The following is a 26,211-nucleotide window of genomic DNA, read 5'->3' as shown; positions in this document are numbered from 1 at the left end:
GCATTTGGGTCTAGGGGCCACATTTTGGCTTGAACCCTGTAGGTGGAAGTTCTATCCATCATCAGCTCATAGCTTCTACTAGTGCACTCATCGTGTCCAATAGATCTACAAAAATTATAGAACAATTGTTGCGAATTTTGTGTATACTTCTGTAGCAAATGGCAGTTGTCCGTAGCATGATTTTCGCCTATTAGACAAATCACTCACCACAAAGAAGGTACCGCCCTAAGTCCTGCTTGTGCTTTTGGCCTTAATGGAATCATTCCTCCTCCCGTGAGGTAATTCATGAACACCGAGAAGTGGTCCTTGTCATAACCCTGACCCTTGCATTTTACGCACCATACCTCTTCACGTACTTCTGGATGAGATGTCCTATCCTGTTTCAAACTCTGCATCTCAAGGCATAAGTCTTTCAACTGCGCATGGATCTGTTGAACTCCCAAGCTAGGATCTTGCATTGGGGTCTCATGCAACCTCATCATGATTTCTAAGGCTTGTGCCTGAGATGTTAACTTATGCTGCGATAACTCGCTCCTCAGATGTGGCGTTAGCAACGCTACAAACCATTCATGGTGCTGTCCATCTATCAGATTCATATTAGCTTCACGAATCATACACTTCAACGGCTGATCCAGCTCCCAAGGAGTCTCACCTGGTAGCATTGTGATCTCTTTGAATCCAATGATCGACTGTGCTTCTGACTTCAGCCTACTAAATTCCCTGTTTAGCGCTGCTTAGATATCCGCAATTCCCGCATTCGGATTGTCATTAGAATGCTTAATATACCAGGTCAGCACACAGTCCTGCAGAGCGTTGACCAACATCACTTTCTTTATATTATCATTTCTAACTCCCTGCGCTTCCCATACGACCCTTATCGCGAACCAAAACTGGTTCGGATCTTCATTTCCTACTCCCTTGAACACAGGCAACTTTATCATGCTTGTCATATTGACTTGCGGTGGTGGCGGAGGTGGTATGGGTGAAGATGGAGGTTATGGTGGTGAAGCTAGTGGCAGTGTGGGTGGGGGTGGTATGCGCAGAATCCTCTACTTTATCAAATGGATCACACTTTGCGGAGAGACTTTCGTGAGCTCTTCCTTCCCCTCACAGAGGTGAAATCAAAGGGCTATTCTCAGGTCCCTTACTTCCTTCGTTTCTGTAGGTTTTTCCACTTCGTGTAGCTCTGAACATCAAGGTAATTACATAACCCTCTTTTCACACAATAACGTTTTAATCCAAGTATTCAGAGACTTTATGTACTTACCTTGCAGTCCTTTGAGAAAGCGTCGCTCTGCCTCGCTATAACTGACTGAAGTATCTAGTAATGAACCCTCCTATAATCCGATTGAGCAAGTGATCAATAACGCGTGCGATCTTATCCTCCGAAGCTTCCAATCTGCACACCAACTCTGGGGTCCACACAATAGGACCGTTGAGCTTCCACCTTCCTTGGCTATCTGCTAGCTTCGCAATCCACTCGTACAGCTCAATAGGGAAATATGTGAAAAAGATCTCGTGGATTTCTATGTACAGATAGCAATCTAAACACTCTTCCTTTGTCAGTCACGGATTCTTGTTCTCCTGTCCCATGAACTCATGAATTCTTCTGTCAAACCAACCTTCAATTTCCTTCTTAGTTGGATTCCAATGATACGACATCAGACATCTCTATGTAGATTTCTGTCCTGGCAACGAAACCATTTGTTGGCTTGAGGGGGCCTGACCTAGGTTTAAAGTTAATTAGCCAAACAAATCCTTACACTACTGGCCCTTTCGGCAACAGCCCGTGGAGCATAGACTGAGGTCTCACCCAAAGCAGTATGGGGGGATGCTGGAACCAGGTTTCCGCACCCTTGAGATATCTCATGGGTCAATTTAGTCCAACTGTGAATGGCTTCGTGCAGGTCACCCCGCGCACTGCCCTAACCTACGAGGCCTTCCCAATCTGTTATAATCGCCTTCGCGCAGCCCTAACCAGGGGCTGAGGAGCTTCTGCACTGCTAAGGAAATGATTTGTACTATTTCCCCAAGTTATACCACGGATCTTACTTATCTTCTTATAAATGTTAGTTAACTTCGCGTAAACAAATACTTAATCTTATATTTACTTAATCAACACAATCATATATGTTCGAGCATCATATAAACAACATAAATGTAATTTATACCCAATACATTTGATGTAGAAAGAAAAAAAATACACTGGAATGGTATAAAACTTCTCTTTATTAATGCTTCAATCAATTATAGACTCAACCTGCCCAGTGCACTCACCTGCAGGGGTCCGCGCACTCATCTGTGGACTACTAGGCCTCTGTGCACTCAACTGTAGAGCCTTATCCTACTCTACGACCCAATGACTCGACTCTACATTTAGATAAGACTCAAGTCTTCATCCTTCATTCATGACACTACTTCACTTACAACTTAGAGCCTCACTCTATTTATACAATCCCATGGTCCGCGGACCATGGGTAGATCTCTAAAGCTGACATTACATTACAAAAATGAGGGCAGACAACCCTATGACTCATTTACAAGTTCGTGCTTCGCGCCCACAAAATGCGGAGTCTTTACATTGGATTGAGTCAAAATTTGGGCTTTAAGCCCCAAAAATTCCCTTGGGGGATCCAGCACCCAACATGGCATTATCCACTTTTCACACAACAACATATTAATCCAAGTATTTAATGACCTGACGTACTTACCCCACGGTCCTTTGAAGAATTTTTGTTCTGATTCGCTATAGCTAACTAATTTGTCTACTGCAAATTCAGTAACAAATCCTCCCAAAATTCGATCAGGCCAGTGATCAAAAACCCACGCGATCATGTTATGAAATGTCTCTAGTCTTCGCACCAATTTCAGCGTCCACACTATAGGACTATTGAGCCTTCGCCTTCCTTGATTGTCTACCAATTTAGCTAACCACTCATATAATTCAATTGGAAAAGTGCTAAAGAAAATTTCAGCTACCTCTGTATACAGATACCTATTCAACCAATCCTCCTTTGATAGGCACAAATTCCTGTTTTCTTGAGCTGCAAATTCGTGAATCTTCTGATCTAACCACTTCTCAATATATTTTTTAGTCAAATTCCAATGATGCAACATTACGCATCTCTTTAAGACGATATCTGTCCCGACAACGAAACCATTTGTTGGCTTAGGGGGTCTTGACCCGGGTTTAGAGTTAGTTGCACCAACCAGCAAAACCCTACATTGCTGGCCCTTTCAGAAACAACCCAAGTAGTGCAGCCTGCAGTCTCACCCGAAGCAGTATTGGGGGAAAGAACCAAATTTCTACATCCAGAGACTAGTGTAATGTCTTCAAGCGCCTTAGATATACCTCCACACAGATCGATAGACTTATAGGTCTCATTACTATATATAGTTTAAACCTACTCTAGACCTTCGCAAAGGTCGACGATTAGTTCTTGTGGACCTTAAATAGTTGACTCACCTACTTTCGTGCATCAACAAGAAACCCTAGATCAGAGTTCGCATAGATCTACTTAATTCATCAGAAAACATAAGAGAAAAATCTTCTAACTTCATGGAAGTGGATAGCCATTCATTTCATATACTATTAGGATGGATTCAGTGCATTCACGTAGTAGTCATTCAATATTTCATAGAACATATCGTTAATTGACACCATATAACATAAACAGATGCAATGGAAATACTCAATAATTCTTCAAAAAACTGTCTTTATTAATCTTCAATTCACTGATTATAAACTCTTCTTACCCTACACACACAACTACAGGGGTCCGCACACTCATCTGTGGACTCTACCTGGGCCTCCTATGCACTCAGCTACAGGAGCATCCCTTTATCTACCTAAGTGTAGGAAGCAGAGCCTTCCTGCCTTAGCTCTTGCTCAAGACAAAAAATCTCTTCAACATACCCAAATATCTATCCAAATTTATCTCTAAGACTCATTAAGACTCAATTATTTATAGCTTTCCTAATGCAATACCATGGCCCTTGGCTCATGGGTAAGTCTTCAAAACTGACCAAAACAAGGGGCTAAGGCCCCTTTGACTACTATCTATATGCGTGCTCCACATCCACATTTAGTGGCGAATTTACATCTTTTACAAAATTCTTTACAAAAAATGACTAGTTTATTCAATTCTACCCCTGGGTACCCCATTCGAGCAAACATCCCACATCGCATCTAGGAGTCGTCTACACGTTCAACTCAGATTTTTCCAGGTGAGTCCGCTTTACATCTCTTGTGAATCTTTTCTGTCACTTTTTGTGTTTTGTCTTATGTGAGCGCTGTTTGCTTGGTTTCAATGAACACTTATTGTCATTTTCATGCATGTTGGCCTGTACAAGCACCATTTCAGTTCTCATTTGCATCTCACTCTATCACATGCATGGCATTATTTTTTCACCGATGGTCACCGTTGCAGCGACCCATTTCACATGCATGCATGTTTTCCCATTTTCTAAATCTTGCATTTGCTGTTTGCATGCATGATCATTCACTCTTTCTTACACTCATTTTCTCCATGCATTCGAAGCTTCACATGTTTTCAGTCACCTGTCGGCAGGTTGGCCCAGGCCTTGCCTTGCTTGGACATCATTTTGCATTTCTGAGAGGGAAGGCTCTACCTTCCTCCCAAAAAATGTGCAAAGTTGTCCATAAAATGTCCTCCAGGCCTGATCTATGCAAATATGAGAGACAGTTATCTGATGCCCCATAAAATTGTGTAATGCAGTCCTTGGGTCTGCATGCCTTGCTGACTGAAATTGTGCATTGTGCAATCGCAACCCCCAACAAGTCAGCCTAGATTGTGCGTTGTGTAATTCCTACAGCCAGTCAGTCTCCCGACAGTTTGGACTATCTTTTGTGCAGTTTGGGCAATCAGTCTCCTAGCCTCCTGGTGAAAATTGAGCAATCCTTGCCATCGATCTCCTGGGTATGTTCATGTCAGTCCTCAAGTTTGGTTTGGTTTTAAAATGACAGATTACTTTCCGTGAATGTCACCATGTCTCCAGGTATAGTAGGTGTTCGATTGTCTCTCAACAGTTCAGGTTCCATGGCCTCCAAGAGAGTCGGGTCAAAGGACACTGACGGAAGCACAACTGGAGATGCAATTGAGAAAATGTCTATGAGTTTTCTGATTTACGAAGACACCAAGTTGTTCGTAGAAACATAAATCAAGTTGAAATGGTAGGACATCAATGATACATTCTCAGGCACATTTGGGGAAGATTTGGAAGACTATAGAGTCTATGTGAATATTCACAAGTCTAGCTTGTACTAGATTGCATGCAGGTATCCCATGTTTCCATGCGTAGACATGATACATTGGATCTTCTTGCATATTGATCCTAAGATGATGGTGTTAAGTAGTATCAGCGGGATAGAAATTGCTACCTTCAGGGCGAAGGAATTTCAGCAGATGTACCAGTTGCCGTAGCCGGTGATCACAATGGAAACAACCTTAAACATACCCAGTAGCACTGCAAACTCCAGAGATATCTTGAAGATCTAGGTGGAAGAGCCAGCCAAGTTCAGGATGACACCCAACCAGGTTTACAAGACAAAGATACTGTGGAAGGAATGTCAATAATTGGTCATCTTTGCATGCCAATTGTATGGCCAAGACAACATAGAGACCTTCTCGTAGATTTGGGTGATCGTCTTGGACCAACTGGTCATCAAAGGTAGACCATGCAACTAGTCTAACATGTTGGCTCACAGGCTGAAGGAACAGGTAACAAAAGCTCGGTAGCTTCCCAAAGGTCAAGAAGCAGAGATATACATGTCTGCATACATTCCGGATGCAATCTAGGCTCGTTAGCAATTCTCGGGCTTGGGTTGCGCATGGACATCAGCAAAAACTTTTGTACACACTTACTGCAGATTGTTTTCTAAATGCAGCTTCCATGGAGTCATCACACAGTTGTCAGGACATTTTGTCACGTCAGTGTACAAGATGATATTTGAGACAAATCCACCTTGCATGTCGTAGGCAGCAATGGACACATTGATCGACATAGCGGATCGGTATGCCTCATCGCTTGGCACCTTCATATGAATTTACAAAGTGGAGAAGCCTCCTCATGTTTTACTGCAGTTTTCCATGGAAAATATCATCATGCAAGAAGTGTCGTACCACATCTCGACAAGAATATCAACAGACTTCATCAGAAGAAGAAGGCACCCTGGCCTGCTCTTCCTTTGCGGATTGGGTTGTACGAGATACAGAATCTCAAGAATGCTGATCTCGAGATGGAGGAGTTCAAAAGATTTAGTTTTAGCACCAAAAGTTTCAATCCGTATCACCACATCGCTTTGAAAGGACCACTATGTGAGAGTGCAATTTCCTTGGATCCATGAGGCATGTCATTGGGATGAGGAAGGCCCATGGAGATATTGCCGCAACTTCTCTAGGTTCAATGAATCGGTCAACATAGTTGTGGAATGGTTAGTGAAGCAGCACCTAAGAGAGCGCCATCATCAGCAGTAACAAAGGGTAACATACTTTTGCGTGACAAAGGAAATAGAAAGTTTGTTGACAACGTAAATGCACAACAAAGCTGCAAGTTCAAAGAAGACCCACATATGAAGAAAGAAGCTTTGGAGATAGAGGCAAAAAGGTGAAAACACGACAATCGGAATGCGCAAAGGCAGAGACAGAAATAGAGGATGGAGGAAATAGTGAAGGAGTTGCAAGAGTTGAAGCAACAACTTTGGGAAGAACAAGAGCTGCACAGATATGAGAAGGAAGCACAATAGGGACAGACACAGTAGGAGGTGCAACATGCACATATTGATGTAACTGCACCCATACAGGTTTTAGACTCATCTGAGCATCTAGGACAAAGCAAAAAGGGTGAGAAGTCACAGGAGGAGGACTTCGTTCAAGAGATTGAACATATACTTGAGTAGATGGATATGAAGATGGAGTAGCCAGAGTCAAAACAAGATATTGACCTCATGCCTTACAACTAAGAGGTCAACCCAATGAATTCACCAGATCTGGAAGTAGAGCAAGTCCTAAGTGATCAGATACTGAGATCCTTGAAGACAATCCAAAAGTAGATATGCACAACATATCATTCGACAAGTCATGACATAGAGTTGTGAAATAACACAGAGTGACTACCCTGGATGTCCACACATCTCCTATGAAATTTGAAGAATGAGTGATCGCATCTAACGTGCACAAGCATCCAACAACATTGGCCGATGCTACCAGAGAATATGTCGAAGCCACTAGCTCGAGTGTTCGCTTCTTGATAACAGAGAATAAGCGAATGGCTAAGGAGTTACAGATGGCCAAGCAGGGGGGAGAATAGGTTACAACATCTGCTAGAGTAGAGTTGAAGAGAGCAATACTCGATGATGTATCATCTCTCGAGATAGTCATGTAAATTTTTTATTCCAGATTTTTCACCGTGCATAAGTCAGTTGTCCATCTCAACGGTTGGCAACAACGTTGTGCTAGGAGAGAACGCATCTGGTCAAATTTTCACACTGTCATCGACTGCATGCAAACATGGACAATGAGATACAAGAGAGCCCCATTACACTTGCCCAAGTTGATGAAGCCTAAGGCGGTAGAGTTTAAGGCACGTATCTGGAGTCAGATCCAGAACTATGAGAAACTCTTGTAACTCATCACCAATTTGTAGGCTTCATATGGATGGGTATTCATAAGCATGTATGTTGTTGTGCGCACACATGCAATCCCATCCATTTTGACACTCATGAGGCAAAGACAAAGAATCAAGTCCGACTGAGCTAGACATGTACTTTGACGAGTTGATGCACATATCCACCAATGCAGACTTACCGATCAACGCACACGCTATGCATCAGTATGTCACTGGTCCGGACACACTCAAGGTTATGATGTGCATGGTATTAGATGAGTTGGACAGAGGAGCCAAATCAATGTACCTGGATGCAACAAAGGCAAGAGTTCGTTTCCAAAAAAGGTGTCACCACAAAGTACACGGACACCATCACAAACTACCAATCTTGGCATCAGTTCGCCATTGTCGACCATCGTGAGGATGTCGAAGAGTTGGTCTTCCCACAATTGTATGAGTCTTAGTGATGTCTTGCATGGCTTGCTTAAGCCTATTTTGTCTCACAAGAGTACATGTATAAATTGTATGTAACGTCTTGTAAAGTGAAAGTCCAAGTGTCGATAGTTGAATGTAACAATCATAGAGTAGTTGAAGAGTCATGAGGGTAGGTGAACAATCACAAAGGGGAATGTCAAGGTTCACCCCACCCTTTTCTATTTATAGAACATCATAACTCATTGTAAAGGCTTTTGGGTAGCCAAGCTTCCCATAGGAGTATCTTAGAGAAAGATTGGAGTGTATTGTAATGAGCCTTGACTTCTCCATAGTGCGGAGCTAGTGCATCTCTTTAGAGGAGTAGACGATAGTGGTTGTAAAGTTGTGTTATCGAGACTAGTGGTTGGTCATGGTTGTACTATATGATGGGAACTTTCAATTCTTAATATAATAGAGACAACACGTTTCATGCATATGTTGTTATTACATTTCAGTTATCTTGGTTACTTTAATGATATGTGTAGTTGTTTGATTACGCATGTATGTATAAACTCTCTGTATATGTATGTATGAATCTTACTGACATGTGTTGTTGGTTAAACCATCACTTTGGATTGTTGGTTCACTTGCCTTCTAGTTTGTGATGCATCTTTTCTCGCATGTTCCAAGCCATGTGTTTCCATAGGTTTCCAAGGGGCGCACTCACCCCACCTTCCATGTGTTAGGACCATTCATGCACCTTCCTTGGCTTGTTGCACATGTCACACCCTTGCTACCAACAAGGACATTCTACTTACCTCTGTACGCAACCATGGTCAAGGTGATACCATACAACCCACTGTTGGGACTCCTACACCAAAATGTCTGAGGTCTAGTTGAGACTTCTTACCGGGGAGATTGCTTGACATGTTGGCGGGTCCAACACAGTCAACACATTGTTAATAGAATGTTAAAGTTAACTTGTACCTTAAAGGGTGCGATGACTCCGAAGTAGCTTCAGGATGAAGATGCTTTGCCTACAGATACCCATCGAAGGATCTATCCAAAATTATCCACCATCCCATTTATTTGTCATTTGGGGGCCTCTTCGAGTAATAATTTGAAAGGATATCCTGTTCCCTTGTATTTATTTTCTTCCACAATGGGAATCCAACGGGGTTGGCGAGGCCGGTCTTGCAAGGGTTCAACCAGGTCAAGTCCCAACTCCTTATACCCTGATCTCTTTAGGGACATGCACAAAAAAACTGAGAAAGATAAGATGGCTATGATACCACTGATACGAATTTATGAAGGAATGAAATGAAATACAAATTTAAACAAAAACATAAATATACAATAGAAAAAAACTTCAGTTAATAAATAACATCCACTGAAAACTATTTACATGTAAAAAGGAAACAAACTAGCTCAGGCGATGGTAACTTATCTTTGAGAAAATATGTGATGACTACATGCCTTCTAAACTGGGTAACAATGAGGTTCTCAAGAATTTTTATTATTAAGAAACAATGGAAAACCTAAAACATCCAAAAACGTAAGCCTAGGATATGAAGCTCCAAAATCTTGTGGGCCCTGTTGGGGTTAGTTGGAATGTTGAATTGCTAGGGTTGTAATTTTCGGATAGATTTCCATTGGGCACACATGACAAATCGTTAGAAAGGTCTATCCAAGGAAAAAATTTCAACTAAAAACATAGACCCTAAACCTTACATTTTCCCATTTCCCAGAAATTTCCATTTAGGGCCTCAAAATGCCTTCATAAGTTCAGGACCCAAAAAACTGCCAAAAATAGAAAACTGTTGAAATAGGAGGTTGTGCTAGAAATTAGGAAACTGAAAGGAAACAGTGTTGGGGGTCTAAGTAGAATAGATGGGCAACCACTAATATCCACCTCGATCATTTCCTCATTATCATGAGTTGCTACATGAAATATCTCTAATGCTACAAGAAAGTCACATAATTAATAAAACAAGGGAAAAACATGTTTTAACCACATCTTGTAAACCAAAAATCCATTTGTTGAGATTTTTTATGGGGAGATGCATAAGGGTGATGGTAACATGATAATTTTTTTTAGGATATTCCAGTGTACATTTTTAGAATTTGGTTGCTGTCACCTACAACCATTTCTTGTTTTTCTTGACACTCATGATTCCATTGGAAAATATTTTTTTATGGGGAGATCCATAAGGGTGATGGTAATGTGCTCAAATTTTTTTAGGAAAGTTTAATGTATATTTTTCAAGAAATTGATTGTTTTCACCAACATCCATTTCTCATTTTTATCAAGATTCGTGCATCCATTGGCTGAGATTTTTTATGGAGAGATGTATAAGGGTGACAATAACATGGTAAAAAAAAATTCAGGAGAATATAATCTACCATTTGAGAGATATTGGCTAAATAAGTATGCTACAAGAAGTGGACACATTTCGTAGCCTAGATTTGGAAAAATGCATAGATCAAAGTTTTTTTAACCTAAAAGAAAAGAAAATGGTTTTTAGTAGTCCCTAACACCCATACATACCATATACACTTGCCAATCCATTAATACATTCATTGTTCCACTATTCAACTACAACAATCCAACCTTTCCCCTCTTTTCCACCAATCATCAAACAAAAAATGCCTCTTCATCACGACAAGTAGCTTCCTCCTAAATTATGAATTTTTTATAAGGTTCTAACGAAAAAGAAATTGTGAGTTTGAGGAGCTTGTTTGGCTACTACAAAAAAACACACAGTACTCTAACATTGTAAAAAATCCCTACAAGCCCAAGTTTGCATCATGTATAAGAAGAGCCATGAATTCCAGCCCATTCAGAGAACAAAAGAAGTCAGACCTGAGCAGCTACAGGATCCCCTATAGGCTGCTATAGGATCTTCAACCACCTACAAAAGCAACACTTTAACCACCTACAACAACAACACTTCAACTATTTGAACTAAAGATATGTGAAGCAGTGAAAACAACAATTAACAAGCTCTAGAAGACTTCTAGAAGAAATGGTAGAAACATTATAACCTCGAACAAATCATCATAGGAAAAAACAACATTCAAAACTTCAAGACCATGAAAGGAAGTTTCAACAATTACATCAACAACCTCCATAACATCTGCAAGAAAATACCAAAGGTAAGGCCTAGGTATGCAACTCTCAAAACCTCTCTTTCAAACTTATTCTACCTTAAGAAACATTGAAAGTGTATGAAGGAAAAGGTTTTATAAGCCAAATTTAGTTAGATTAGCCTCAACCATATCTAGCATTCAACTTTAGTTTTCTCTAAAGGACAACCACATGTGCGAGGAGAGGAACAAGACAAAAGTGGAGAAGACTCAAGATAGTGAGTTGTTATTGTAAAGTACAAAGTAGATGGGGCCTAGCTCACTTAACTTAGAGAAGTCTGAGTTTGTTTTGCATGCAATATTGTTGAAAAAAAGAAATTAATAAAAATAAAATGGTAGACCCACAATCTCTTGGAATGAAAATTGGCTTCTACAGGAACCTGTAGACACTACTACAGGAAACAAACATACTACTAAAGTAACCTAAGTTCACTTCTACAAGAAAGAGACAAATTTCTATAAGAAGCTAACACTTTGCTTAGAACAACCAAAAAATCCTTGAATGACTTAAAAGGCAAAGTGATCTTCAAATTAAATTCAAGACACGAGTTTTTTCCATATGCATTTGACAAAAAAAAAAAACTAGAATTATCTCAAAGGAAATTCCCTGCATTTTACAGTCTAAGTTTACATAATGTAGTAGTGAGTGGTACAATTGTTTTCTTTTTTTTTTAGAAGAATTATATTCTGAAAAATGGTGAACAAATGCATAAAATAGTTTGTTGATCATAGTCTCCCATCCTTAAGAATAAAGTCTATACATTTTACTTCTTCTACAGGGTGCCCTGCTACCATAAGAAACCTTAACTCATGTAGCAACAAGGACCCAAGAAATGATCCAAACAGAGTTAGGAGAGGTAGAAACAAAAGAAGTAATAGAAGTAGAGACAAAGAAAGCCATGGAAGAAAGGATAGAGGAAAAGACAGGAGAAAAAGTATTAATGTAGGTTGAGCTAAAAATAGAGACACAAATAACCAAAATAGAGCTAGTTGAGCTTCATGTAGCATAATCAAAAGTTCAAGTATCCTTTTCTATTGGGACTAAAATGAAATGAAATCCATGAAGAAAAAAAGGGAATAGAAAGAAGTTGAATAAAATTCAGGCTTTCATCCAATAGGGGTAGCTACATTAAGCACAACATAGGATGTTTGACAAACCATAAAAGGCATACATAAAGGAAAACAAGGAAAAGAACATAAGTATGTTTCTCATAGGATGATAAATAGTTTCAAGGGCGATATGATGGGCCTCCAAATTGGATTGAGATTAAGGCCTATCTAACATTTCCTACGCACATTTAAGCTTTCCTTCTGCACTTAATGATGTATTTTTCATCTTTAATATGTTCTTAGGAAGGTTAAGGATGATTACCATAACTTGTGTGCTTAACGCATTTATTGTGTAGGATAGTGAGAATATTTGATGCAGATCACATGAAATCCAATCTAGAGAAAAGTAAGGAACCTGCTCCCTATTATAGGATGACCAAAACTCGGTTGGATTAGAGTAGTCATTACTCTTCCCTGTAGATACAAGGTCAAATGGAACCAGATCCTATTTTCTAGGATTTTTGGAGGGAAGTAGAACTCTCTTCAAGGAAAATTCCCCTCAACTATTTATATATATAAGAGGCTTGAGAAGTCCATTGGGGGAGAGAACTTTTGAGAAATTATAGTCAACAGTAGTGAAGGATTTTTTCTTGTTATTTTTAGTTTTATCATAATTCATGTATTAACACATTGTTTGATTAATGAAAATAAGTTTTTTGCTTCCAAATAAGTTCTCCTTGGGTTAGGGACCAGGTGCTTAGTCCCCCTTTTTGTATTTTTACTTTGCATGCATTAGTTCAACTATATATATTTCTGCAATTTTAGTTCTTAATATTGTTTTCTATAGGCTGATAAAATAGTTTGTTTATAAGTTTTTTTCATGTATCATGTCATAGTGAATTTATCCATAATCCTTTTATGCAGTATAATATTATTTATCATGCACTAGCCTACCTATATTGTTGTTCTTTACTTGTTGTTCACATATTTATGAATTATGTGTAAATAAATTCCTATTTTGTAGAGCTGCAAGATAGCCCATATTTTCCCATTCCTTGCATGAATTGATCTATTGGAGATACCTGAGCTTGGAAAAGGTCCATTTACCCTTGTACAACCTTCCTCCACCTTCTCCACCCATCAATTGACATTTAGACCTCATAAAACTACTCTTGTCTATTTCCTGTAACAAAAAAAGGTCATCCTATAACAATACATAGATTTCCCTATAACACCTACATATTTGTACCCAAAGCTTATTTTTCATTGCTTAACATATTAAACTTTTATTAGACCTTGGAGGTGGAGTTTAGAGGTTTAGATACCCATTGGAAACTTTATCCTAGAAGCTGTAGCAAAACTTGCTTTCATTCTATAACTAGGGCTTACTGTTTGAATGTCTTCTTTCAGTTGCAAATTTATTTCTCATGCATCATAGAATAGAATTTATTTTTCTCTAGCATTCTTGAAATTTTTTTTGTTGCTTTCCTATAGTTAGCACATGTTTCTTTTTTGTCATTTATTTTCCTACAAAATAGAGTAGGTTTATTTCTTGTCATTTACCTTTCTACAAATAGAGTAGGGTTACCTTATTTCATTTACCTTTTTATAAATATAACATGATTTATTTCTATTGTTTCCTTTACTGAAAGCTATAATAGGTCTATTTTCTATTCTATGGTTTTCTGAGCATTTCTTATAGCCTAGATAGACAAAGTGGTCTCTATACATTTTAACTTTCATCTAGTTACATTAGATCAACAAAGGAAGAATCCATTGCATGTTGCACACATAATTCCCACCCCTCTTAATTTTGTACAAACCCTAGGTTGATAATTAAAGTTCATACCTTTAGGAGTTTTATCATAAGTGTTTTAATATTGAGGTCCATAACCCCTCATATGCACTTCCCTGTGAGCGTGGGGCATATGTATTCTCCCATCAATTACTCACTTTTCTAGGCCTAGGTAACGCCCGTTCTGGGTAGTCTATTAGTCCAAAGGTTTTTCTACATGGGCCCCCATTAGTTACTCATCCTTATAGGCCCATAGAACCTCCATTTAGTGCAGTCTACCTGTCAAATGGTTTTCTTGCCTTGGACGCCATCAACTACTCATGTGTTTGAACCCAGGGATCCCCCATTCTAGGTAATCTACTTGTCTAGGGTTTTTCCTGCATGGGGTAATAATTAGTCTTATAGCCAAGTAATGGAATAACATGCTTTATTGTAATGTGTATGGAGTCTTATGGCCATGTTTCTATTTGGAATGATCCAATGCAACTTCTATGTATTCTTATAATCAAGGTACTGGTTATGATTTTTTCCCACGAGGTAATAAAAATGTCATGGGAATGACATGTGAAACAATATTATTCCTAAGATTCTCACTCCATAATTTCATCTATATCAAAAACTTGAATTCTCTTGAGATATACTCAAAATTTTCAAATCAGAAAAAGTTTAAATGTTCCAATGTGCTTCTTTCAAAAGCTAAATATAATAAACATGAGACTTTAGTCATAATATTGGGCTCCTTTGCAGGTTGTGATATTCTATCATGGTGGTTTATACCTCACACCCTATTCTATCACTCTTCGCACAATTTGAACTTTCAATAAGCCAGGTAACTATCAATACTCATACATATATTGTTTTCATTTTAAAAATTCACAACATTCTAAAGTGATTTGTGAATTATTGCACATATAACAATTCTATCACTCCATCTACTTTCAAATAGATTGAAATGAAACTATCATACCATCATATGTGTACACCAAATTAATTCTAAGCATTTCATAATACAATCAAATTTTATTTTAGCAACCAAGGAATTAGAAATGATAAATGCATAGGTTGAATTCATGAGAAATGTAGTTCTCTATTTCATTTTGCATGCATTACTAATTCATTTCCATCTTTCTTGTTGAAGGGTACTTTCATTAACCATAATCCTTGTTGGGAATCCATATAATACATGCATTAAGTTTGAAGCAACAAATATCAAATTTATCTGAAAGGAATTCTTACCCAATTCCTTTCCTTTTACCTTTTTACCTTTAGTTGTTTCTTGCCTCACTTACTTGGCTACCATTACAGGCACTTTCAACTAAAGCCCTTTGAAGGAGCCCAATTGGCTTGCAACATACCTGCTACTACAATATTCAACAATCCCTGGAATTATCTCAACTTCATATATTAGTCACAACCCTATGAATTCAACTGCATACAAATTTCAATGAAACTTTCATAAAGGCATTTTCATTAAGTATCCACTTACAAATTATAATATTTTCCCTTCATTTTCAAAGTTAAATTTCATACTCTATTATTTTCAAATATTTGCATGACTAGGCTTAGAAGCCCAAGTATGTCATATGCACACTAGCAGTGGTTGTTGATCAACAAGAGGTCGTTCTTGCACACTTTATTGGTGGATATTCCATGTGACATGGAGTCGTATTGGGTAACATCACTATATTACCCAAAACATAACAAGTAATAATTTTTATTTATGCATAATTCTCACACTCATCATATTAAATTAATTATCCTTCGACTATGATGGTTCTCAACAAATGACCTCTAAAATTAAATGGCATTATTATACCTTTATCTCATTTCTCGTTTTTCACGTATTCATAGAATATAAAACATATGTCATCCAAGCATAATTTTAGTTAAGAGAAGTTTCTTCTTAAGTCATTTTTTACAACTGTAACATTTCTTTCCAACTGATTCATATTAATCCAAATTTTCCTTCTTCATTGATATTTTATCCTCATTTTCCCTTTTATGTAGTTCTGCAAGGTAGAATTCCAAGTTCATTATAATTTCATCATAAGCATAACAATTTCATTAAACATAGAAATAAGTTTTCCTTAAATTTAGCCCCAGGGGTTCACTTAGTTGGTCAAATTCAGTGCCTTTTCATCGGGAGGTCATAGGGTCCATTCTCCCCGAAGCCCTTGGGGTTAGGCCTAGCTAGTGGGCCGCGGGGATAGATTCCCTTCAGGGTCGATCAACCCAGATTTTTCTGTGGATGTAACCCCACCCGTTGACCAGGATGGGGTCCCTTCCCTTGAATTCATGTGCATATCAACTATCTATACACACATCAATCACTATTCAATTAACCCATGCATGAGTTATAATATCTCTATTTCATAACAAGTCAAACATTCTTGAATTATTGTATTTAACAGGTCAAATCATATTAGACGTTTGTAACAAACCAAACATTCTATATTTACTTTAGCATTAGCACTTAACATATTATCACATGCACATAATTTTAAATCAGAGTTTCTCCCAAGGTCTATATCAACCTTAGGGTTCCAAACATATTTCTAAATAATTCGAGGGGACGTTTTTGTATTTCGAGAGCTTGTGAGAATGCTCCCTCATCTTTCTTCTACATTATTGGTTGTTGGTTCATGTGTCTGGAGTTTACATGAAATATCTTCTTTTGTTGTTTTTTAGGGCACTCAAGGATTATGCGTTCTTCTCCGCAGCCCCAACATGCCAATGGTATTTTGTTCTTCACAAATTTATGAGGTTTCTCTCTGATGTTGTCATTATGACACCCGTCCACATCTCCAGAAGTTGATGCATGTTGCAACAACTCTAGCATGTAATAGGTTTTATAGGGGAATTGTGTTTATATTTTCACGTTCTTATTGTTTTCTAATAAGTCTTTCATTCTCTACTTTGAAACTCTTCAACTCAACTTTCAAGATCACGAGGGTATCTATTCTATTATGGAAACTTTCCTCTTTTTTCTCATGATGTTTTTGGTCCATGTTGTCTTGTACCATAATGTTGTCCATTCTTCTATTTCTTATTGCAATTTGTATCTTCTTATGTGTTGTCACAAATACACACACAATTGTTATTTATGTTAAGCATGAACATAATAACTTTTTGTCTTGTCATGCAAACACTAAGCATGTTATTTTGAAGTATGTTGATTTGATGTTGTTCACACATCTAAAACCCAAGTCAATCACATAAATAAAAAGACATGTCAGAATTTTATCAAGGTTAGTAACCACATAAACTATAAATCAAAAGAAAATTAGCATATGCATTAGTCAAACTATTGTTTTAAATTTTGTTCATGAGCCTTTTCAAGTCCATTGTTGAACCTAAGCTTTGATACTACTCTATGTATCAAAGCTCCATATTTTATCTCTTAAGGCACATTCAACCTGATTATTCATATTTGTGGTGTTCCTTTAGCTCTCTAGGTGCAATTTCTAAACTTGGCTTCGATACCACTCTTAAACACTCCCTCCCACCCCCTTATGCTATCTTGAGATGTAGGAGGTGTTACCACTTGATTTTACTGAATCTCCAAGGTATGATATGACGATGGGATTACAATTTTTTTTTTCAAACGTCATCAAAACTCAATACAAATAACACCATTGTGTTCAACTCATCAAGAGCTTTCAATGATATAAAATTCATCTTAATCCAACTCCCAAGTTTAAAGTTATGCCTATTTGAAGTTTATCCAATCATACAGAGGGACATTAACATTGAATTTCCATGTGGAATCCATGTGTGGCCCTGTTGTGGCCACAACTACCAGCCTATTAAAACATGCTCTGATAGCAAATTTTAAATGGGCCCGCTATAAGTCTGATCTATTATCTCTCTGAATGATCCTTTTTATCCCAGTGATTTTAACTCTATGAAGAGCTGAACCTTCCATTCACAAATGGTGAAAGCCCCATAACAAACCCCTCACATATAACCTTGTTAAGCCCTTCATCAATATGCTCATCAGGGTTTGTCTAGCTTCCGAAACCCTTCATCGCATCATTGTCCTGTTATAGTCCCTTTAAAAAAGAAACCTTTCGCAAAATACGTATATCCTCCCTCTTTCGCTTATCGCATTCAATCTGGGTGCATAATGCATGCCATAAGGCCTTGGACCTGATGGCACTGTGAACCACAATACATAGATTTTCGGGTCTGAAATCCTGTCGCATATCGCAATCGGCCTAAGTCTAAGGTTTATATATATGGCGCTCCCCTGGCCTCCGGACCTGCCGGCACTATGAACCACATTATATACATTGTCGGGTCCAACCCCCAATCGCATATCGCGTATCGATGGAGCTCGGGCCTTATACATATTATGTGCAGTGATATGGCAAACCCGCCGAGCGATCAAATACGACATATATATTTTCAGGTCCGAAGCCCTATTACATATCACAATTGGCGAAGCCCCAAGCTTGTGCATATTACGATATGCGATAGGCCAAACCCGATGATATTTATAGACTCTATTATATAACTTTTGAGGTCCATCTTGAGCGATCGGGGTGAGATTTCTTGTGTTTTCATGTGTTTTCCAAATTTTCCGAAATTACAAAGGGATCAGGTTTTCAGTGTAAAGGGCAGGCCTGTGGAGTCTCGATAGTGCAATTTCACATCGAGGTGGTGGAAGGCATGGGTCCTGTGACCTAAGATAGGGCCGATACCTGATTGCGATGAAAGGAAGCCCTTGAAAACTGTGCCAAGCCTATGGGTTGAGCGGGAAATTGTATGTTGATTGTGTATCAGGCATAAATCCTTTTCCCACTCGTTCCGTAGTTTTATAAAATGAATGAAGGCAGCGTTCACATTTGATTGAAAATTTTTGTTCTATTGTGCACAATCATCAAGCTAATGATAGCTATCCTTGCAGGTGAGAAGCAAAGGATTCGAAGGGCTATATATGCAGAAGCGCTAGGTTTAAGGGTCTGGCCGCAAGTGTTCTAGGTTGGAACCCTCCGTGTTTCCTGTACATTCTGTAAGCAGAGTCGTCCTGGTCTTCACTATGGGAAGGCAATAGATAGTCACCCTTTTCACCAACATTTGTTTTCTTCCTCAAGAAAGGAATCGATTTGGCTATTATGCTTTCTACATGCCAGCGGTCACGTTGAAAATCCTACCTCTGTGTACTCGATTTGCATATCTAAAATAGTGGGAAGATGAAGAGGCAAGGTAGACCTAGAGTCATGGGTCATTTGCATAAGTATTACCTCCGAAGAGGAGAAAGGGCTTTTGATTTTTGTGAAGAACAGTTTTGCTTTATTGTGAATAAGGAGGACTTTTTTGGGGAAGAAGGAGCCTTTAGTTTCAAACTTATTTAATTGTTCTTTATATGTTTTGGATTAGAGTGTTGTTGTTGGCATGAATGCAAATGTGATTTGTATTTAGCATATTTAAGACTTACAGTTCACTATTAGTCCTGTTAAATTGAATGTGATTCAGTTTCATGGTTATCTTGTGAATGGTCTTTGGCTTGAAACTAAGTTAAACATCAGTTGCAAGTTTAATTTCATAAAAGAATGTGGATTCCTATATGAGTGATTGGATTGCAATTTAGCTTTAATATAGCCTTGTCCAACTGTGAATTCAATGATTAATTCATTTGGACTTGAATCTATACATGATGTTTAATCTTCTTTATCATGCTCCTATCGAACATATATATGATGTTTAAACCTCTGTATCATGCTTCTACAGGATAGATTAAGATAGCTAGGACTAGATTAGAATAGTTAGAAGTAGTATAGATAGGATTTAATGCATAGATGGTAGATGTTTTATTTTGTTGATTTAACTGAAGTCTTCCTCCCGAAAGCAATCTTTTGACATGTTCAAATAGTTTACGGGGTCCCTTAAATCCCGTCGGAGCTAGCCATTCCAAATGAAAGCAGGCCTAATTGGAGCTTCCGATTGGGTTATTTCCCCTTGTTGGCATAACGCACATTAGCCATGTCAACAAATTGGCGCTAGAAGGAGGTCATGAACCGCCATCTCCAGCTTTTCAAGATTTCATCTATAAGTGCCACACATGGATTCAAAAGGAATGATGTATGGATCATAAAGGTCGAAGAGATCCTGCCACACATTTGAAAGAGCCTCATTTTGAAGAAACAAAGACCCCTCTAAGTCCTGTTTCTGGGTCACCCAAGGAAGAGAGATTGTGGGAGTATCCTATCACTTAGGAACAACTAGTCAGAGCACTTACTCGAGCTTAGGCTCGTTCCCTCTCTCAGCTTCCCATCTTTCACTCTTTACCTCCAACATCTAAGAGAGAGCCAAGGATTTTTAGCTTGAGAAAAGATACATCTGCAGCCACTTCCCTCGAAGATATTGTGCTAGAATCCTTGCAAGGTATCAACACCCCTTGGGAAGAAATTCTTGAGGATTCCCCTTCTAAAGGAAACTCCTAACTTGTTTTTGAGAATCCTAATGGAGAAGTCTCCAACCAAAACTTCCCTGTCCATAATATGGCCAATGTTCCTCCTCCAGGTGGGAATCAGCCTCCACCTCCTCCTCCGGGTGGGAATCAACCTCCACCTCCTCCGAGAGAACTCGCTCCCTAGTTTGCACAGGATGTTGTAGCGGTACCTAGGTAGCAACATCCCTTGCCCAAAAATGCAGAAAGGGTGTTACCTAATTTCAACCCTAAGTGGGGGGATACTGCTGATAACCATATTCACCCTTTCTTCCTAGCTTTTCACAGGTTGGGGGTTGTCGATGAAGATGTGGTGTGTAGCATATTCTCTTTTACTTTGACTGGTGCAGCCTCCACATGGTATTTCATCTTGATAATAGGGTCAATCTCCTCTTGGGGTGCTTTTCAGCAGGACTTTTTAGACAATTTTGGTGATGACAAAACACTTGCGGCCTTAGTTTTAGAACTATCCTGTCTGAAAATGGAAAACAACAAGAAAGTCAAGGATTTTAACATCCTATTCAACACCCTATTCAACATAATCCCAGCTACCGCTAGACCTACCGACAAAGTGCTCATGGAGTTGTATGTCTCTGCTCTCCCTGTCCCTATAGCGATGTGGGTTAAAAGGAGTAATGTGCAAACCTTACAAGGTGCTATTGATGAAGCAGTGAAAGTTGAAAATTAAATGATCAGCCTCACAACATGTCATTATACAACTGAAGTGAAGAAAGCCTCCCAATCATCTAAGAAGAGTAGTGGCAGTGGCAAAAAAGTGGTTGAGACCAAAGAAAAGGATGCCGCAGATGTGGAAGGTTTGCATCGAATCATTAGGAAAATAATAAACACGGTCATCGATATGAAAAGAAATGTTGGAGAGAGTACAAGTGGGAAGGGAGGAGATTATAATAATAGAAAACCCTTCAAACCTTCCTACCAGAAGAAAATAGAAGGTGGTCATGGTCAGCTTGCATTTCTAGCTCCACCTAATGAAGGGGCTTTAAACATAGAAGAATTGGTTCTTACTAGATCGCTCCTCAACAAAGAAGAACCTATACTGGAGCTCGAACCAAAACAAGGAGACGAGGAGGAATACCAAGTAGAAGAACCCTCAGATGAGGAAACCCAAATTAATGTGTTGTGGGATTTCCATAGTGATGAGAATGATGACGAGGGAGATAACGCTGCAGAAATCAATGCTAATGAAATCCACATGCACAGTGAAGGGCTACTTCTAGGTACAATAAAGCCCTTAGACCAAACAAAGAAAGTTGTTCGCCCTGCGAAAGCATCTGCTCCCAGAGTTCCTATTGAGAAGAGTAGGCTTGGCGATCAATCCAAGAATACCCCCGTTACAAGTCACCCAGAGAAAGAAAATTCATCTCTCACTGCAACAAAGGATACTCAATATGGTAAAATCCCACATAAGAATGGAAAAACAGGGATGTTTACTCTACCCTATCCTATTTATAACATTGATTACAATATTGTGGATGATCTCAAGAAGTCTAGGGCTAATATCACATATTTTGACTTGTTAAAATTAACGCAACAAAGAGATTTGTTGCTGAAAGCTATGAATGAGTGGAACTGCAAAACCCCCACCACCTCAAGCACCCAAACCAAGAAGCCAATGTCCAAACCTATTAGTACCACTAGTGCAGCCCAAATACCATCAGCTATGGAGGCCACGTTATCTAAAATGAATCAAAAACCCCAAGATGTCAGCGCAGCCATGATAGGGAGGAAATCGAAATCTATGACTCCACCGTTCCTCATCACATTTGAAATTTTCAACATGAACGTCCACAATTGCTTGGTAGATTCCAGCGCCTCATCCACTGTCATGCCTTATGCTGTTGCTAAAAGACTTCAGGCCATACCTAAAAAAACTAGAACTCGAATCATGCAATTAGATAGGACAAATGTGACAGTAATTGGAGAATTGAAGGATGTGTTGATTCAGATGGCTGCTAAACCACAATACACAAAGGTCATTGATATAGTGGTAGTCAATATACCCGAGGCGTATGGAATGCTGCTTAGCAGGGATTGGTGAGCAAAATTGAATGGATACTTTTCAACTGATTGGTCCCATCTCTTGTTGCCTCAGAAGGGAAAAGGTGATATGCTGAGAGTTGATAGGGAAAGATACATGAAGTATGTGGTAACGGAACTAAATGGTCCCAATGAACCTGTAATGTTTACCAACTCCATCCTTGGGAACTATAGTTTCAATGTTTATACTACAGAAACCTGTTTTGGAGAGTTTCATGTAGAAACCGTTGAAGAAACTTTGACACACACCGAGTTGGAAATTCCCTCCCATAATCCAACTAATGAGCTATCCTGTATTATAGTAGATGATAGGACTAATTTCTTAGATAGTAGTTTGATTGATGTAACACTAGATGCAATATTCTGGACACTCTATTTCGATGGATCTAACTTCCTTGAAGGTGCAGGAGCTGGAAGTATTCTCATTGACCCGCAAGGGAACTAACATCTAATGAATAGCTGGTTGGAGTTTGCATGCACCAACAACACAGCGGAATATGAAGGCCTGCTGCAAGGCCTGAAGAAAGGCATTGTTATGAATGTGAACAATCTTAAAGTTTTTGGTGACTCACAGATAATCGTAGATTAGGTAAGGAAAAGGATACATTGCAATTCTCCACACCCAGTGAGGTACCAGCATGAGGTATGGGACTTAATTGACAGTTTTGATTCCTTCAATATTACATGCATACCTCGAGGCCAAAACCAAAATGCTGATCTGATGGCTAATATGGCTACTAAACTTTTTCCTGATTTTAGATTGAAGAAAAATAAATGTTTTGTTGAATTGATTTTCAGACCATCCGTGCCTGATAACATCTTGAATTGGCAGGTTTTCGAAGATGATGAGAAAATCCTTGAGTTCCTGCACTACGAGAAGACATTCAAGAGTGCAGTCATTGACGAAAAGGAGCATGACAAGCTTATGAATGAAAGGGAAGATGAGGAAAAGGATCAGCCCAATGTGATTCCAAAATCAGTGGTTAGGATGGAGCACTTGTATGACTTGCATGATAAATTCAAGAAACCAACTAACTGCAAAACACACAGCTCGTCCATGAAGTATGACACGGTCAACCTTGGGGACCGAAAAGGATCCAAAAAATGTAAATTTGGGCCTGGGGTGCTCTCCGCAAGAAAAGGCTGCATTTTTCAAACTATTTAAAGAACACAAGGATGTCTTTGCACAGACATATGAAGACCTAAAGATCTTTGATACCAGTGTTATGTAGCATGTGATCCCTTTCGAAAAGGGGGCCCAACCCTACCAAAAAAAGCTGCGTAAGATGCATCCAAGCCTAGAACCATTGGTGAAGAAAGAACTTAACAAGATAATGGATGCTAAAATCATCTTCCCAATCAGACACAGCCGCTGGGTAGCCAATCTCGTGCCAACGAGAAAGAAAAATGGAGACATCAGGTTGTGTATTGATTTCAAAAACCTGAACAGAGCATCTCAAGAGGATAACTATCTCGTTCCTTCTATGGAACACATCCTTCAGTGTGTTTCTGGGCTTGAAATTTTGTCCCTATTAGATGGGTTTTCAGGATATAATCAGGTACTGGTATCTCATGGGGATCAGCTTAAGACAACCTTCAACACCAAATGGGGCACCTACGCATACCATAAAATGCCTTTTAGGCTCATTAACGCAGGTGCCACATTCCAGAGAGCTATGGACATAGCCTTCCGAGGGTTGATGAACAGATTAGTAGTGGTGTATATGGATGACATCACTGTGTATTCATATCACAGAAGGGATCATATTTATCACCTGAGGCAAATTTTCGAAAGATGTCGAAGGTATGGAATTTCTTTGTAGCCACATAGGGGAAACTACTGGGTCATATACTTTCTAAAGACAGGATTGTGATCGATCATGAAAGAATACAAACCATCATGAGAATATAGCCCCCTGCCAATAAAAAAGCCATGCAATCTTTCTTCGGGAGGATTAATTTTGTTAGAAAATTCCTCTTAGGATTTTCAGAGATATTATGCCCCTTGCAGCTGATGATGAGGAAGGACATTGTGTATAAATGGAGCGATGAAGCCAAGGAAGCATTTTGGAAAATCAAGGAAGCCATTGCTGAAGCTCCTGCACTGGTCAGCCCTAATTTCAGCAAAGGATTCTTCTTATACACCTTTGCTTCCAACATTTCATATGCCGCAATTATCACTCTAAAAAATGATGATGGCAATGAAGTTCCCATTTCCTACATGAGTTCAAATCTTCAAGGAGTGGAATTGAATTACCCAGACATGGAGAAACAGGGCTATGCAGTTTTCAAGGCCATTAAACATTTCCGCCCTTACTTACTAAAGGCCAAGACCAAAGTCATCGTGCCCCATCCTACTGTAAGACCCCTCTTCATGCAGAAAGAGATGGGTGAGTGAAGAGGGAACTAGATAACTGCCCTCCAAGAGTTCGACCTCGAGATAAAGTCGGAATAGATAGTTCGAGGGTAGGGACTTTGCAGGCTAGCGGCAGAAGCCTTAGCAGACCAAAAGGAGGCATCCAAAGAATTGAGAATGCTGAGTGTGTAATATGCACAAAGGGAACTCAGAGAGGAGCACTTATGGAGTAATGAAGCATTTTTGTATGTGCGAGAAGCATAAGAAACCTTTTTGGACCCTAAGTTGTGGTACCATGACATATGATTCTATCTAGAGTGGGGTTCGTGTCCTGAGCACATGGATGCATCACAGAGGAGAGCACTCAGATTGAAATCCAATCTGTATCATTTGGATGACACCGTCTTATACAGAAAAAATCATGATGGAATCTGACTAAGGTGTTTGGAGAAAAATGATGCCAACCATGTATTGAAAGAAATGCATGACGGCCCAACAGGTGGTCACTATGGCGGAGAGACCACTGCTCACAAAATATTGAGAGCTAAATATTATTGGCCCTCAGTGTTCAGAGGCTTGCATGCCTATGCTCACAAATGCAAGGAATGAGAAATAAAGCCCGTTGTTCCCCTCAGGCATATCCTAATTTATCGACCATTCCAGCAATGGGGCCTAGATGTCATAGGAGAGATCACTCCAAACTTCTCACAGCAGCACAAGTATATACTCACAGCGACTGATTTCTTCACCAGATGGACCAAAGCCATCCCGCTCTGGAAGGTGAACGAAGATGAGGTAATATAATTCATTGAGAAATTCATTATCAACAGGTATGGCATCACTAATGCTCTCATTTTTTATAACGCATCTTACTTTTCATGTCTGAGACATACTGAGTTTGCTATTGATAAGCCAATCCACATAAAATATGTAGCAAACTATTACCCCAGGGAAACGGAGTTGGAGAGTCTTCCAATAAGAACCTTATCCGCATAATCCGCAAGTCAGTCGTTGATAACTAGAGGAACTGGCACAATGCCTTGACAAATGCCCATTGGGCCGATAGGGTCACCCCTAAAGTGGCCTTAGGAAACTCCCCATACTTCCTCGTCTATGTACAGGAAGCCATCTTGCCCCCAAACATTGCTCTTCCATCCTTACAGCTCTTCGAAGCTTCAAGAGGAACCCCTTCAACCCTGCTTCAAGAAAGGATTGACCAACTGATGAAGTTGGAGGAATTAAGGGATAGAGCTAGAATTAAATTCAAAAATCACCAAATTATTGTAAAAAAATGGTTTGATCATCATTTGGTAG

The sequence above is a fragment of the Pinus tabuliformis genome, chromosome J, assembly GCF_031772625.1.
Source record: "Pinus tabuliformis cultivar Carrire ecotype Pingquan chromosome J, CPIR1, whole genome shotgun sequence".
Classification (NCBI taxonomy): Eukaryota; Viridiplantae; Streptophyta; class Pinopsida; order Pinales; family Pinaceae; genus Pinus; species Pinus tabuliformis.
Note: the sequence above shows the minus strand (reverse complement) of the source record.